The 17,700-nt window shown below is 38.4% G+C and overlaps 1 non-coding gene across 1 annotated transcript; it reads left to right on the top strand.

The window, feature by feature from the left end:
• Window positions 1-13,965: 13,965 nt before the first annotated feature.
• Window positions 13,966-14,036, top strand: TRNAG-GCC. The gene has a single exon. It is a non-coding gene; the product is annotated as a tRNA-Gly (tRNA).
• The last annotated feature ends 3,664 nt before the right edge of the window (window positions 14,037-17,700 follow it).

The raw sequence follows: 17,700 nt of genomic DNA on the forward strand, positions 1-17,700 counted from the left end.
TGATGATTCTATATAACAGTATTGAACAGTGTTCTTGCCATGAAAACCCCATGAACAGTGCAAAAGGGAGCAGGACAGGTCTTTCCAAAAAGGTTTTCTGTTGTGAGGCCACTCTTTTCCAGGACTTTTCACTAGGGAGAGCAGACTTGAAGCTTTTTTTGTGTGCCAAGTAACGGTTCGGGGTTAGAGGCTTCTAGAGTTCTCTGTCCAGGATATTTGAGAGGATAACAAAATCCAGAGAATATTCTGCCATGTGGCTCTTCAGGCATGGAGAACTCTAGGCAGGGCACAGTGTACCTTCTTATTTCTGCTTTTCCAAGTGTTCTTACTCGTTGTGTTATAGCCAGAGTTTTGTTTTTATTTTTGTTCCATTGTTAAAAAGAGGACTTTAGAGGAATGTGTATCCTCCATCTTTGGGGCTGTATTTTTCATCTATTGTAACACGTATTTCTCTATCATCACCTCACTCTGATAATTTTGTATTGATGAACATGTAGTCCCCTCCCCACACTTCAGTGTTTCCTAGAATCTTCTCAACTCTGTTGGTAAGGTTTGAAAGAGCAGTTCTTACATGGGTATACTCAGCCACCATGGGGCATCAGATGTTGTACTTTCCCTTTCCTTTTCTTCTATCAGCAGTATTAGCTGTGAAGCCTTGTAAAAGGGCATTCCCCTGTCTGTGCTGATTTTGATGATAGATTCTCAATCATACTGAGTACTTACATACTGCTTCAAAGACATTTTGCTGAAGATGCAAAAATGTCCATCCCTCAGGCCCCTGTCTGTGCCAGAGGTACAAGAGTGACTCATAATGATTTAAAGGGGAGGGGGCACTTGCACTTCCAATAACTATACCACTTATGTTGGGTTGAATAATGTCCTGTGAAATTTTCTGTCTACTCAGAACCTATGAATGTGACATTGTATTGACATAATGTCTTTGCATACAGAACCAAGTTAAGATGAAGGGATTGTATGTTAAAGTGGTTGGTGATGGACAGGGAGGCCTGACGTGCTGCGGTTGCTGGGGTCGCAAAGAGTCAGACACGACTGAGTGACTGAACTGAACTGAAACCCCATAAGACTTGTGTCCTTATAATTGGGAAATTTGAACAGAGAAATACATAGAGAACACCTGAGTGATTTAATAAAATATGCTTTGTTAGCCACCACCCTTTGGTTAAGAAAAGGGATATACTGAATTATTGTTCATTGAAAAAAGAAAGATACAGCAGAAAGTAGTAAATGGATTGTGGTAAACAGATTTTCCTTAGTTTTGACTTGGACTAGGGAGTTCAATTCAGTTCAGTTGCTCAGTTGTGTCCAACTCTTTGCGACCCCATGAATCACAGCACTCCAGATCGCCCTGTCCATCACCAACTCCCGGAGTCCACCTAAACCCATGTCCATTGAGTCGGTGATGCCATCCAACCATCTCATCCTCTGTCGTCCCCTTCTCCTCCTGCCCCCAATCTTTCCCAGCATCAGGGTCTTTTCAGATGAGTCAGCTCTTCTCATCAGGTGGCCAAAGTATTGGAATTTCAGCTTCAGCATCACTCCCTCCAATGAACACCCAGGACTGATCTCCTTTAGGATGGACTGGTTGGATCTCCCTGCAGTCCAAGGGACTCTCAAGAGTCTTCTCCAACACCACAGTTCAAAAGCATCAATTCTTCTGCATTCAGCTTTCTTCACAGTCCAACTCTCACATCCATACATGACTACTGGAAAAACCATAGCTTTGACTAGATGGACCTTTGTTTGCAAAGTAATGTGTCTGCCTTTTAATATGCTGTCTAGGTTGGTCATAACTTTCTTTCCAAGGAGTAAGCATCTTTTAATTTCATGGCTGCAGTCACCAACTGCAGTGATTTTGGAGCCTAAAAAAATAAAGTCATCCACTCTTTCCACTGTTTCCCCATCTATTTGCCATGAAGTGATGGGACCAGGTGCCATGATCTTAGTTTTCTGAATGTTGAGCTTTAAGCCAACTTTTTCACTCTCCTCTTCACATTCATCAAGAGGGTCTTTAGTTCTTCTTCACTTTCTGCCATAAGGGTGGTGTCATCTGCATATCTGAGGTTATTGATATTTCTCCCGGCAATCTTGATTCCAGCTTGTGCTTCTTCCAGCCCAGCATTTCTCATGATGTACTCTGCATATAAGTTAAATAAGCAGGGTGACAATATACAGCCTTGATGTACTCCTTTCCCTATTTGGAACCAGTCTGTTGCCCCATGTCCAGTTCTAACTGTTGCTTCCTGACCTGCATACAGGTTTCTCAAGAGGCAGGTCAGGTGGTCTGGTATTCCCATCTCCTTCAGAATTTTCCATAGTTTATTGTGATCCACACAAGCAAAGGCTTTGTCATATTCAATAAAGCATAAATAGATGTTTTTCTGGAACTCTCTTGCTTTTTCAATGATCCAGCAGATGTTGGCAATTTGATGTGTCTACCTTTATTGAGAGTTATGTGTCTTGAATCTAGGTTGTTTGACTCAAATTCTAGAGCTCTTTGACACTTACTCTTTTGCTTTAAGTTACCATCACCTATTCTTTCTCCCTATTTATAATAACATTTCCTATTGTTCGTTTCTGAGGAGACGAGAAAGAAATCCTATGATAAAACCTAGCACTTGAGGTTGTTGAGATCCATTATTTACACTGGTCAAGGAGACAGTGAATGAAAGCCATTTATGGCAAGTCTGTAGGTGATTTTATCTCCATTCCCATGGCCCTCACAGTCATCAGTTTATATATTAAGGCTTTGCTGTAACAATAGCACACCTCAGAGAGAGCTCATCAGCTTTCTGTGGTTCAACATGGATAGCTATGTTCTCTTCCTGCCAAACTTATGGGCAGGAATCAGAGGATCAGAGTAACAAGTATTATATCAAAACCAGTTATCCAGTACAAACTGAGAAGAAAGCTAAGCTTGAGATTTCGTGTTAACATCTTTAAGTAATCTGATGCCTGACTGAGGGCAAACTGATTTTTTTTAAGACATAGGTACATACAGTTGGGATGTGGGTAGATTTGTTTAGGAAGGTAAGCAGACTGGCCCAGATAAGTGAGAGATACTTATAGATCCCTTGGATGGCATATGCGTAGTTGCTCAGTCATAGCCAACTCTTTGCAACCTCAAGAACTGCACCCCTCCAGGTACCTCTGCCCATGGAATTCTCCAGGCAAGAATACTGGAGTGAGTTGTCATACCTTTCTCCAGGAGATCTTCCCAACCCAGGTTGGGAGCACAGAGACTCAGTCTACCCAATCAACTCAAATGTTGATATATCTATGATCATGCCATATATTCATCTCATATGAGTCTGCTTACATAAGACGGTTTCTATTTGTGTAAGATATATTAGGTATACAGTACCACTGGCTGGCAGCATGGACCACACTCATCCATTCTGCTGCACTTAAGGCTTGATGTATGAATACACAATCTCATAGAACACAATAAGGGGTGCTAAAATCCCTGCTGTGTTCTTAATTCAGTGAGTTATTCTCTCTTACTTGAATACCCATTGCTTACCCTGAATTTGTTTTAATACCTCAAGAAAATAAGGCTCAGAGTCTATATATATATATATATATATATATATATATATATATATGCATCCAGGTAGCTTTTACAGAAAATCTCATTTGCCAAATACTGAGGAATAAAGGACTCTGCCAAATCCTTTCTAATAGAAGGTGGCTGGGTTTATCCGATCCAAACAGTGACAATCCTACAGCACCCAAAGCATTGTGGTCCTACTTGTCAAACAGGCAGAAGAGTCAAACCACTGACAAGTCTATCCTCAGGGTGCTCAGGAAAAATGGACACAGCTGCCTGAAATGTTGTAGCAGATGCTATTCCAGGCCACCAAAAGTACAAGTCCAGTCCTCTGCACAGACTTATTCATAGAGTAAAACATAAAGTGGAGAAGCAGAGATAAAAAAATACAACCTGGACGCACACATGTGTAAGATCCATCCATGTATAGGGATTTCTGGCAGGTTTCTCTTAAATCACACCTATCTTCCATGCTTAGGTTTTGAAATATTTGAGACATGACCCAGAAGAATGACATATGGAAACCAAAGAACTCCTCTGTGTTGATTGCAGCCAGGCTGGAGGACATGAGCAGGTATATTAATCAGGTGGATCTGCAGATACTTAGCAGAATTAAGCACATGTCACCATCTGGACCTGCAAGTGCTGAGCTTGAGGCAGAGCTGTTTATATGGCAGGAAGCAAGCTAGTCTTTAAAGAAACAGAGGAGACTTCTGACTTCCTGGAACATCTGATCCCTGAGGGAAAGAGAGGAAGAGCTCAGCAAAGAATGCCTGGTTATTCTTCCCAAATTTTGCAGTTACATATCTCTATAAAACTCCTGGGATAAATGACTAAATGAATAAAGAGAGGTTAGAAGTTAACTGCCTATGGGGCTCTTCCATGGATAAGTAAACATTTATAGAAAAAAAAATTCAGACATAAGGATTATCCCTCAATATATTGCTTGTTTATATATACATTATTTTTGACTGTGTTGTATTTAGGTACATTTCTAAGAATTGTATGTTAATTCACCAATTCTTCCATCCAGTGTTTATAACAGCTCTAGAATTGTACATGCTACAGACTAAATTTTTCATTTGAAGGTTTTCTAATTAATTATTTTTATATCCATCTATACTAATGTAATTTCTGTCTCTACTTTCTTTTAAATTTCCTGTTCTCCTTTGTAAATATTCTTCTTTTTTCCCTTTTCCTCTATTCTCTTGTAATACCATTTTAGAATGCTCTCTTTTATTTTCCTTTTCATTCAGAGCAAAGTAATCACTTCATTGCTTACATAGTTTCTTCTAAACTTTGTTTTCCTCCTGGGATTTGGAATTTTGATAGAAAGGCGCCTCTTAAGGAGGAGCGTGTTTTTTTTTCTTTTTGCTTTTTTTTTTGTGTGTGTTTAGTCCTCTAATTGTATGCTTGCCTCCTTTGATCCTGCATGGACCCTAGTCCATAACCAACTCATTCTGGTGGCTCAAGCTCCTGCCCCATTATGTTACTGAAGATTTTGCAGATGTCGCCCCTGAATGGCTGGGCAGCTTGGTCCGTGTTCCAGCCAGTTTCCTGTTACACTTTGAGCCAAACATTTTCATATAAATTGTTAACAGAGATTAAAGTCAACTTTAGCTGTTTTAAGTTTTCTTTCTGGGTTAGAGGAGCTCCTGTTTAATCGCTGGATTAAGCAGAGATGCTCTGACCTTTCCTTCTCCTGTGCTGTGCTTAGTCACTCAGTTGTGTCTCGCTGTTTGCAGCACCATGGACTGTGGCCTACCAGGCTCTTCTCTCCATGGGAATTCTCCAGGCAAGAACACTGGAGCGGGTTGCCAAGCCCTCCTCTAGGGGATCTTCCCAACCCAGGGATCGCACCCAGGTCTCCCACATTGCAGGCAGTTTCTTTACTATCTGAGCCACAAGGGAAGCCCTCCTTCTCTTGATGCAGTTTTAATTTCAGTTCCCAAGAAGGTTCACATAATTTTTCACATGGAACCAGGTGAGCCCCTGACTCTTTGTCTATAGTTGTTGAAGGTGATGAGAGAATGATGTGGAGAATCACTTTATTTCTGTTCTTTTAGGTATACAGAAGTAAAAGTGTTAAGTGATCAGTCATGTCAAATCTTTGTGACCCCATGGACTGTAACCCACCAGTCTCCTCTGACCATGAAATTCTCCAGGCAGGAATACTGGAGTGGGTAGCCATTCCCCTCTGTAAGTGATCTTCCCATCCCAAGGATCTCCTGCATTGTAGGTGGATTCTTTACCGTCTAAGCCACCAGAGAAGCCAGTTGTACTAAACCAACACCCAGTACTTGGCTGGTGAGAATAGCTCCAGTTAAGTCATCTGCCTTTATAAATCTGTGTTGATTGATGGCAAACGTATGTTTGTGTATAGAGATAAAAACTGTATAAAAGTGTAGTAGTCAAAGGGTAAACATTTTGGACTAAGTTTCACAGCAAAATCTCTGCTCTTTGTCCCCATAGGGCTTCCCCATTCCAGTGAACCCATCACTGTTACCCCAACAGTCTTCTTTTAAAGCCTTCAGATGACTAGATGAGTCTCAGTGACATTAACAAGGATATTGTCGTCATTGTTCAGTCACTCAGTTGTGTATGACTCTTTGTGACCCCCATGACCTGGGGTCAAACTCATGTCCATTGAGTCAATTATGCCATCCAACCATCTCGTCCTCTGCTGTCCTCTTCTCCTCCTGCCTTCAATCTTTCCAAGCATCAGGGTCTTTTCCAGTGAGTCAGTTCTTTGCATCAGGTGGCCAAAGTATTGGATTTCCAGCTTTAGCATCAGTTATTCCAGTGAACACTCAGGACTGATTAGGATGGACTGGTTTGAATCTCCTTGCAGTCCAAGGGACTCTCAAGAGTCTTCTCCAACACCACAGTTCAAAAGCATCAATTCTTCAGTGCTCAACTTTCTTTATAGTCCAACTCTCACATCCATACATGACTATTGGAAGAAACATAGCTTTGACTAGATGGACCTTTGTTGGCAAAGTATTGTCTCTGCTTTTTAATATGCTGTCTAGGTAGGTCATGACTTTTCTTCCAAGACACAAGCGTCTGTTAATTTCATGGCTGCAGTCACCATCTGCAGTGATTTTGGAGCCCCCAAAAATAGTCAGTCACTGTTTCATTTTTTTCCCCATATATTTACTTTGAAGTGATGGGACCAGATGCCATGATCTTTGTTTTTTGCATGTTGAGTTTTAAACTAACTTTTCCACTCTCCTCTTTCACCTTCTTCAAAAGGCTCTTTAATTTCTCTTTGCTTTCTGCCATAAGCATGATATCATCTGCATATCTGAGGTTTTTTTATATTTCTCCTAGCAGTCTTGATTCCAACTTGTGCTTCATCCAGCCCAACATTTTGCATGATGTACTCTGCATATAAGTTAAATAAACAAGGTGACAATATACAACCTTAACATACTCCTTTTCCAATTTTGAACCAGTCCCTTGTTCAGTGTGTACAAGTTTCTCAGGAAACAGGTGAGATGATCTGGTATTCCTATCTCTTTAAGAATTTTCCATAGTTTTTTGTTATCCACAGAGTCAAAGGCTTTCACATAGTCAGTGACGCAGAAGTAGATATCTGGGTGCCATGGCCCTGCCATGTCGACTCATAACAAGTGGCCATCACAGGGCTTCAGCCACCTCATTGCTTGATTGGGAAAGGTTCTCCTGCCAATCTGACTCTTGTATTTTTGTGAGCCATGAGTTCTTGACAACTGTCAGCTGTAGAAACAATTCCTGGCCACATGAGCCTCTCTTTATGACTGTTCCCAAAATGATGGCTAGCTTCTCCCAGGTCAGGTGAGCTGAGAGAGAAAACAGGAGCGGACACCCATTGTGGAAGCCAGTCTTTATAACCTAATTTCAGAACTAACATACCTATCATCTCTTCTGTGATACTGTGTTCCTTGGAGGTGTGTCAGTAAGTACAGTCCCCATTCCAAGAGAGGAGTCTGCCCATGAATTTGAGTGGCACAAAGTAGAGATCATTGGGAGCCATCCTAGAGGTTACACATCTCAATATGTGTATGAATTCAATTATGGTTTTATATGTATTTTCTGTGGCAGAAGATTGAGTCCTCATGGTGAATTTTTTTTCCACTGACTTTTTTTTTCAGTTTCAGACACTAAGAAGCGTCTTTTTCACATAACCCCATTCCTCTGTATCTTTACCCTCCATGTCCTTAAAGTGCATGTAATGGGTTTCCCAGGTGGCTCAGCGGTAAAGAATCTACCTGCCAATACAGGAGACTCAAGAGACATGGGTTCGATCTATGGGTTAGGAAGACCCCTGGAAAGGAAATGGCAACCTGCTCCAGTATTCTTGATTGAGAAGTCCAGTGGATAGAGGGATGTGGCAGACTACAGTCCTTGAGTTCACAAAGAGTCGACCATGACTTAGCAACTAAATAACAACAAAATGTCTCACTGAAGAGTCAGTGATGTTGAGAAAGGGACTAAGGGCCATGTTCAGCATCAGACTGTTTGTTGTATGGTCTGCTTGGTAAGAATGTTTTTTATACTTTTAAAGTGTTTGCAAATCAAAGCAAACAAATGAATAATATCAATAAATGTGTAACAAAGGTTATATGTGGCCTTTAAAGCTTACAATTTTTAAGTATCTGGTCCTATTAAAAAAAAAATTCCCAATGTTGATCTGGTTTTAGCTTTCAGAAATATAATAAAATATAAATGTGTTAGAAAATGTCATTTGCCAAACTGTACTTTGAAATTAATATGGAACAAAAGGAAGACAAACATCAGTTTTCCCTTTTGTATTTTTTAGTGATCCAAGTTAACAAATCATTTATGATCCTAATTTTTCTACCTTTGATTTCCCCCAGAGTACATTTTTAAGAATCATATGAGATGGTAAACTTCAGCTTATTATCTTTGTGTGTGGAAAGCAAAGAACAAAAAAGCTAATCCAGGGAAATCCCAGGGTAAATAACAGCCGTTGATATTTGAACTGTAGTAAGAGAAGACTGGATTCATGAATTCCTTTCTGTAGGGTATTCAGCTTTTTGACACATCACAGTAGGTAAAGCCTTCCAAAATGAAGAGAGGGCTCAAGTCAGCGGGTTTCTGAGAGCCAGCTTCAAAAAACCCCTGCATTTTGCCCATGGAGGGGACGGAGAAAGAAGAGAGGAAGTTAACAGTTTATTGATTGTTTAATATTTATGGAGTAGTTACAAACATAGGGGACCTGTTATACTTTTGAACAACCAGTGTATTTAATGAAAATGTTTTGAAATCCTACACCAAACTCTTCCTTGCATGCAAGTTCCATCAGGCTTGGAAAATAAGCAGATCCACTCAGCTTTTCATCTCTGTTGTTATACTCTACTGTCCCTGAGGATGGAAGCTGAGGGCTTGAGAGTAAACAGCAGAGATCACTTTTTTTTGTTTGTAGATCTCTTTGTTTGTTTAAAAATCCACATTTTTTTAAATTGTAAAACTTCCAAAGGTATCAATAGCAATTGTTGTTGTTTAGTCTCTATGTCGTGTCCGACTCTTTCCAACTCCATGGACTGCAGCATGCCAGCCTTCCCCATCCTTTACTATTTTCTGTAGTTTGCTCAAACTCATGTCCATTGAGTTGGTGATACTATCTAACCATGTCATCCTCTGCTACCTTCTTCTCCAGCCCTTAGTCTTTCCCAGCATCAAGGTCTTTTCCAGTGAGTCAGCACTTTGCATCAGGTGACGAAAGTATTGGAGCCTCAGCTTCAGCATCAGTCTTTCCAGTGAATATTCAGGGTTGATTTCCTTTAGGATTGGCTGGTTTGACCTCCTTACAGTCCAGCAGACTCTTTTAAAGAGTCTTCTCCAGCACCACAATTCAAAAGCAACAATTATTCTGTGCTTAGCCTTCTTGGCAGTCCAAATCTTATGTTCATACATGACTACTGAAAAGAGCAATGTTAACTTATTTATTGAGTCCCTATTACATATTAGGTATAATGTTTTTTGGTGCTAGAGCTGGGTTCCATAGTGTCCACTCATAAAGCACCATATTTTACTGCTTTCCACAATGGATATGAAACAGACATTACAACTATTTTCTGATCTTTAAGAATTACAGCTTGCAGTTTTCATATTCTCATTTCATCAGTGCTATTTTTCTTCATTGCTATTGTTTTATTTCCATTTGTTTCTTTCTTTTCCTAATAGTTTCTTCTGACCTTCTACTTGAAAACTGTATAATTATTATGCACTTTATATTTCCTGTATTTCTCTCAAATCTGTATTTATTTTGGATTTTTATAATGGTGGAACAGTATTATTTTGGTGCTAAAGAACACTTAATCTGCCTTTTCTAGAGAAGGTACTCTAAATTTTCACATATTAAGCTAAGTCTTCTGATTTTCTTAGTTCATAGAAAATATTAACTGTACTTTCTCAACACACATGTATAGCATTTATAATTTATTTTTTGGAAACATATTCTGCTATATTTTCAGGAAATTATATATTTTAAAGATCTACAATGTATTGAACATATATTATGCCCTGTTATAAATACTTAATTTTTATAACAGGGCTATAAATTGCTACATTTTATGCCTGCAAAGGAGTTTGGAGGCTAAATAACTTTCATTGATAGAATTTAACACCTATTCTAACTACTGTGTTATAGTAATAGCAAGTCTTTATATCCATTTTTCTTTTATATTTCATATTTTGTGCATACATGCTAAGTTGCTTCAGTTGTGCCCGATTCTTTGTGATCCCATGCACTGTAGCCCACCTCAGTCCATGAGATTCTCCAGGGAAGAATACTGGAGTGGGTTGCTGTGCCCTCATCCTGGGGAATCTTCCCAACCTAGGGATTGAACCCATGTCTCTTATGTCTCCTACATTGGCAGGTGAATTCTTCACCATTAGTGCCACCTGGGAAGCCCTCACTATAAACATATATATATATTTATAATGTATACTAATTTAGATATCTTTATTTTTGCTGGTAACTTAATAAGCCAGCTGTTACTAGACCCACTATTATAGCTACAAAATGGAAAGGCTCAGTAAAGTCTTAGTTGTTTAATCAGAGTGACCTGACTAAACCTGGCAAGACTGGGGAAAGAACTGTAGTCCCCTTTGTCTTACTTCAGTGACCTTTCCCCTGACCTGAATCATATAGCTACGGTTTTTCAGTGGAGAGTCTCAGTTTTATGCATAAACTCAGTCTACTTCTGCAACAGTGATGAAGTAAATGTTTTTCACAGTGAATATGGAAAAAGTTGGATCTGCAAGAGGGAGAAAATTCAGTTTTCTTCAAACAATTTTAGGTTTCTTTGGGACCCATTATATTTACCATAGTTTTCCTGATCATTTGTTTTCTTCAGGGGATGCTTAAAGCTGTATGCAGTTAAAAATGAAGGCTGTTGAGTTGCTTGAAGGCAATCTAGGTTGAACAAGAATTTGACTATCCTCAACAATGTGTCTTATCTTTACTTAGTAATGACATTTTTTTGAAAAGGAAAACTATTGCCCTGAGTATCCTAAAATTGATTTAATTTACCCAGCACAATTTTACCATGCTCTCATATTATATTTTATGACACTTTGAGCTCCTCATGTGCTATGATCTGAGACATATTTCCTCACACTGGGATCAGGGAGAAATACAAGCAGAGCTTTAAGTCAATGAATTAGTGGTGGCTTGGAGAGGCAAGAGGTTCTTGTTTAATAGAAAAAAAAAAAAAAGATCTTGTATCTTCTCTTATGTATTTGTCTAATTGGTCATTTTGTGTGTATCAGCAAAATTTAATTCTTTCATTTCTTATGTGGTGATTTCATGAGTACAATAAATAAGATACTTTCCCTACCTTCATGAGCTAATAATCTAGAAGAGGCAAGCTAGTGAACAGACTTTCATAATAACAAGGGTTAAATGCTGTAAAATCTATGTACAAGGTGTGATAAGTGGGTCAAGAAGAGGCACCTAGCAAAGTCTTGGAAGAAAACACATCAAGAAGGCTTTATCTAAAAAGTGTTGCATAAAGCTTAAGAATGAGTTAGCCCTGGAAATAGGAGAAAAGGTACTGGAGTAAATGATACTGGTGCTTACTAAGAGGTCTAGCTTTCCTTTTCTGACAGGAAAAGGTCCTTTGAAGTTAGACAAAGCCATGTGATTTGTTTGGCCAAGTGAATGTGACCCATGTGAGGGAAGGTGACAAGGTTTTTACTAGTGGATAGAGGCAATTAAGGGCCAGGATGTTTGTTCCGTGCTCTTGCTGTGATGCAGGGAATCCTGAAGACTCACTTTGGGATGTAAGCTCCTTAAGGTAGTGGAGCTGCCTGAGTCTTAGGCTGCTGATATTTTAGTGGTGTTGCTTAACATGTCACAGCTTGCCCCACATTGACTGACACATAACTTTTTTTTTTTTTAAGTGATAAATAATTCAAAACAAGGAGGTAGAGTGACAAGAAATAGCATGAAGCTATCTGCAGGGATTTAAATATGAAAGACTTTGTATGCTGATTTTAATTAATTTGGACTTTATCATCTTATTGACATGAAGGAATTGACGTATTGTTAGCATAAAGTGGAGTTGCACAATCTTGATACTGTTGGCCTTTGAGAGCATGAGAATTCTTTGATGAGGAACTCTACCCTATCCATTGAGGATGCTTACCAGCATTCCTGTCTTACACTTATTGGCTGATAGTTGTGCCATCTTCCCCAGTTGTGGAAATCATAAATGTCTCCATATATTGCCAAATGTCTCCCAGAGGGCAAAATCACCCAGAGTTGAAATTATTGACATAAAGGAAAATGGATATAAGATAAGCAACATAGAATAACTGTCATGTTTATGAAAGATCATTTATATTTTCTAAACTGGAATATGCATAATTTTGAGTTTTTAAAAAAATGCCTCCAATTATAGCATTAAAACCAGGTTGGAGAAGGGCAATATGTATTGTGATGTTACCTCCTGATAAGGAAGTGGACATCAGTTGGTTCCTGAAGAGTTCCAAAAGTTCAGTTTGTTCCATGACTCTTCTGGCTTTTATCCCATACCTGTGTGACAAAGACATCTTAATAAAAGTTGATTATACTAGAACTTCAAAACAGTCTGGTACTCTGAATTAAATAGAAAAATTTCTAGCTATGTTATGAGTGGTTATACCATAAAAAGTTTGGACTTTGATGTATGAATGATCAATGGAGAGAATTGGATAATTATCTAATCCAGTGGCTAGCGTTGGCTGGAAATATAGTACGTTCTAACTAACCTTTTGCTGATGCAGCTTGTTATAATTTAGGGTGAGTTTAAGAGCTGTAGATCTGGATATTAATCTTACCTTGGCTATATTGCCATCATGGTTTGTATCAAGATTTTTACCTTATGTTTCAATTTCATTATTCATATAATGAAAGTGAAAGTGTGCTAATAATATTGTTTCATTTAATCATTCTAAACATTAAGATAATGTTTAGATTGATAAAATTATACCAAATTGAATATAAATACAGTCGCTTATCTTGGAATTTTCCAAGATAGTTAGACTACATTTTTTTAATGCTTGAATGAAATTAGATATGTCAGCTGTCTTTCTTACACTCTATGTTTTGCTGGTGTTTGCCTTTATAGCATCAAAATATCTTGTTCTCCTCAAATCCCTTTGTATTTTATCCTAAGAGAATTGGGAGATGTCACAGCATTGGGCCACTACAGTAGAACAATAGGATAAAATTAAGAAGATGATTTGAGATGCTCAGTGGGGAATGAATTGAGCGTTGCCAGAACCAAGTCAAGCAGCAGTTATTACAATGCTGTAATATATATAAAAGTAAGTTGCTGGTGTTTTGCTAAGTTAATGGGAAACAGTGCTGTGAAATGTCGACGGAATTATGCAAGATTTATCTTGACTTGGTGGTTGATTTGATGTGTGGGATGGGAGAGTGGAAGAAGTCAATGATGTGTCCAAGTTTTCCTTATTGATCTGGGTGCATAGTGTTGCTGACAGAGAACACCAAAAGGAAATAAGTATGGGGAGAGAATGATGATGGCGAATGTTAGGGTTTTACTGGAATTTCAAGCTGGATTATCATTTGGCTATTTAGGACTAGAACTCAGGTAAGAGAAATAGCCTGAAGGTATTGATCAAAAAGTGATTAGTATGCTGATAGATTATAATATTAATAAGTGAAATTACCTGGGCCAAGTGTACAAAGTGAAAAGAAAGGAGAGTTGCGGATAGAAGAAATTCTGATTCTCAAGGTGCAGCTGAAGAAGAATGCTAAATAGAGATGGGGAAAGTAGAAGGAAAAACCAACATACCACGGCATCTTGGAGGCCAAAGTAAACAACTGCTTTAAAAAAGAAAAAAAAAACAACAACTAAATTTATCGATAGTAACGGGCTTCCCAGGTGGCTCAGTGGTAGAGAATCTGCCTGCCAAGCAGGAGACACAGGTTCAATCCCTGGGTTGGGAACATGCTCTGGAGAAGGAAATGGCAACCCACCCCAGTATTCTTGCCTGGAGAATCCCACGGAGAGAGGAGCCTGGTGGGCTACAGTCCATGGGGTCACAAGAGTCAGATACAGCTTAGTGACTAAACCACCACCACCAATAGAGGAACAACAGTAGTCATGAAAGAAATATGGCACTGCTCTGGTAGAAAGAAAGCAACTTCAGGGAAAATTCTTAATGACTTCCTAATTAGAAATGATAGCCCTCCTTTAAATTACACTTGAGAGTCCAAGATAAAAAGGCCTTAGGACATTTCCTGCGTTATGCTCTCGCGTGCACGCTATGTCGCTTCAGCCATGTCGCGCTGTTTGCGACCCTCGGTACTATGGTCCACCAGGTTCCTCTGTCCAAGGGATTCTCCAGGCAAGAATACCAGAGTGGTTGCCTTGCCCTCCTCCAGGGGATCCTCTTGACCAAGAGAGGAACCGGTGTCTCCTACATTGGCAAGCAGGTTCTTTTTTTAATTTGTTTTCTTTTTTAACTTATTTTTATTTGGAAGAAAATTTCTTTACGATATTTTGTTAGGTTCTGTCATACGTCAACATGAATCAGCCATAGGTATACATGTGGCCCCTCCCTCTTTTTTTCTTTTTTTAAAATTTATTTTAGTTGGAGGCTAATTGCTTTATAATATTGTGGTGGTTTTTGCCATACATTCACATGAATCAGCTGTGGGTGTACATGTGTTCCCCATCCTGACCCCCCCTCCCACCTCCCTCCCCATCCCATCCCTCAGGGTCATCCCAGTGCACCAGCCCTGAGCACCCTGTCTCATGCATCGAACCTGGGCTGGCAGTCTATTTCACATGTGATAACATACGCATTTCAATGCTATTCTCTCAAATAGTCCCACCCTCGCCTTCTCCCACAGAGTCCAAAATTCTGTTCTTTACATCTGTGTCTCTTTTGCTGTCTTGCATATAGGATCATTGTTGCCACCTTTCTAAATTCCATATATATGCATTAATATACTGTATTGGTGTTTTCCTTTCTAACTTACTTCGCTCTGTATAAAAGGCTTCAGTTTCATCCATCTCATTAGAACTGATGCAAATTCATTCTTTTCAATAGCCGAGTAATATTCCATTGTGTATATGTAGCACAGCTTTCTTATCTATTCGTCTGCCGATTGACATCTAGGTTGCTTCCATGTCCTGGCTATTATAAACAGTGCTGCGATGAACATTGGAGTACACGTGTCTCTTTCAATTCTGCTTTCCTCAGTGTGTATGCCCAGCAGTGGGATTGCTGGGTCATATGGCAGTTCTATTTCCAGTTTTTTAAGGAATCTCCACACTGTTCTCCACAGTGGCTGCACTAGTTTGCATTCCCACCAACAGTGTCAGAGGGTCCCTTTTCCCCACATCCTCTCCAGCATTTATTGTTTGTGCTAGTGCCACCTGGGAAGCATTATACTCTTAAACCATCTCAATCTTAAAAAACTTAATATCTTTCCGTGTACCATGTGCATTGGATAACTGTCCGGGTTTGAAGAGCACAGAGGAGGGGACTTGCTTTTTCATCTTTGCAATGGCTATGTTTTTCTCATTCTTAAAAATTTCTCACTTTCATAGCATCTAGGGACATTGTGTTCAATACCATCATCCTTTCTGATAGGAGCACATTAAAGTTATCCTTTCCCCCATTACTCCATGTCTGGTTCTTTATAGTGAAATGCTAAATATGGTGCACATATCCTCTTAATGCTGATGGCCCAGTAAATTGTAGATAAGACAATTTAAGCATAAAAAGGAAGCTGTATCCTCAAAAACTTTTAAAATGGGGTGGAGAAAAGGTAGCAAAATGTAAATATACACTGACAAACTCACTAATGATGTTTACTTTGTTACTTAGCTGCTGTTACCTAGATTGGGTCACTCAAAAATAGAATTTCTGTTCAGCTTTAATAACAGTCCTTGTGTTCCTTATTTTATTTCAGGCATGATGTAAGAGTGGCAATTTCACAGTAAGCAGCTGGACTAATGCTATTCATTAGCAATTGTACAACATATCATAGGAAAAAGTAATGTTCCATTCAAGTATGTATTTCAGAATCTTAACTCCCTAACTGAATGTCTCTTACACCCTATATACATAATGACATTATTTTTCATTAATAAGATAAGACTGGAAACATTTAAATAAATTTCAAAGTTTAAGATAAACTTTTTAAAAAACAGCAGTGTGAAAACCTTGTATTATGAATTACCACGCTGGGAAAAAACAATCTGCCTCATTAGCTCGATTTTTTGCTAAGTCCAGCTGGGCCTTTCCAGTGATCTGGGGAGTTGAGGTGATCATGAGCCAATGATTATTCATTTGTATGAACCGCCAGTATAACTGGCCAACAATAGTTACCCACACTCAGCATCTGTGCATAGACACTGATAGGGGTAATTGTGATGGCAGCCAAAAATGGCAAACCCCAGCATGTCCTGGGCTTGAACACAGCTATTCAAATGAAAATGCATTTTCAGATTGCCTGTAATGGTGTAAATTCCTCAGTGAATTTGACCTATATCATCATGGATGGATTATGGTTCCAAAGTCTGGCTCAAATCTACTCCAGATTGACTACCAATCATATTAAGAAAAGTTAGATAAAAAACAAACAAACAAACTAATGCAAATTTCAGGCATATAAGCAGTAGACAAAATGGATGCTAGCATACTAGCAGTTTTTCTTCTCAAGTCATGGACACTGTTTATTTTACTCTGTTATAAACTAGAAAAGTTTCTCATATATATATGTATATCTATATATTGTGTATAAATGTTTATTTAATGTAAACATTTATTTTGCATTGATTGATTAATGAACTTAGAGGCTTATATTTGTACAGTTGTACATATATTTGTATATTATCTAGTTGTATGTTTTATATTTAGTATTTTTTCCTGGCAACCTTTTATTATGGTAACCTATCCTCTTTGATATAATGCCATTCATTCATTAATTCATTCTTTGAATAAAAACTTATTGAATAATTACTCTATTGAAAGTTTAATCTATGTAATAAATGGTTGACTGTGTCTCATGGAGAATTGTGTCCATTTCGAGTGTGATGGATTTCATCTGTACCGTGGTTTAAGTTGGTTGTTTTCTAAAGGTGTTTTCCTAACACCTGGTTGTTTTTTCAGAAGATATATTTCCATGTTCTTTAGGAAAGATTCTAATTCAGTACTTTGAAAGCCAGCCTGGGTATCTGATTTTCTGACACATGTTCCTGGATGACTGTGAAGTGATCGTTGTGAAAATCATCTTTTCAGACACTGATCTCTCTAATTAAATTATACTACCCAGACAAAAGTTATTGAAGAAGAGACAGAGAAATAAAGATAGAGAGAAAATAATATTGCAATAATAAGGTTTTATGCATTAGAAATTACATATATCGTTTCTACTTTTCTCCTTACCTAGGCACTGACTCAAATGTATTGATATCTAATATTTGTGTCTTTGAATAACAAAGTCTCTTTTGTATGTGTTTCAATTTATAAAACTGTGTTTATGTTTTACTTATTGACTCAACAATAAAAATGAATATATATATGTTACTTAATACTTTCATTTATATAGAAAAATCTTTAAAAGTTGTCATTTGAAGTAAAGATAAATGATGTAC

This window comes from Cervus canadensis, chromosome 19, assembly GCF_019320065.1.
Source record: "Cervus canadensis isolate Bull #8, Minnesota chromosome 19, ASM1932006v1, whole genome shotgun sequence".
Lineage (NCBI taxonomy): Eukaryota > Metazoa > Chordata > Mammalia > Artiodactyla > Cervidae > Cervus > Cervus canadensis.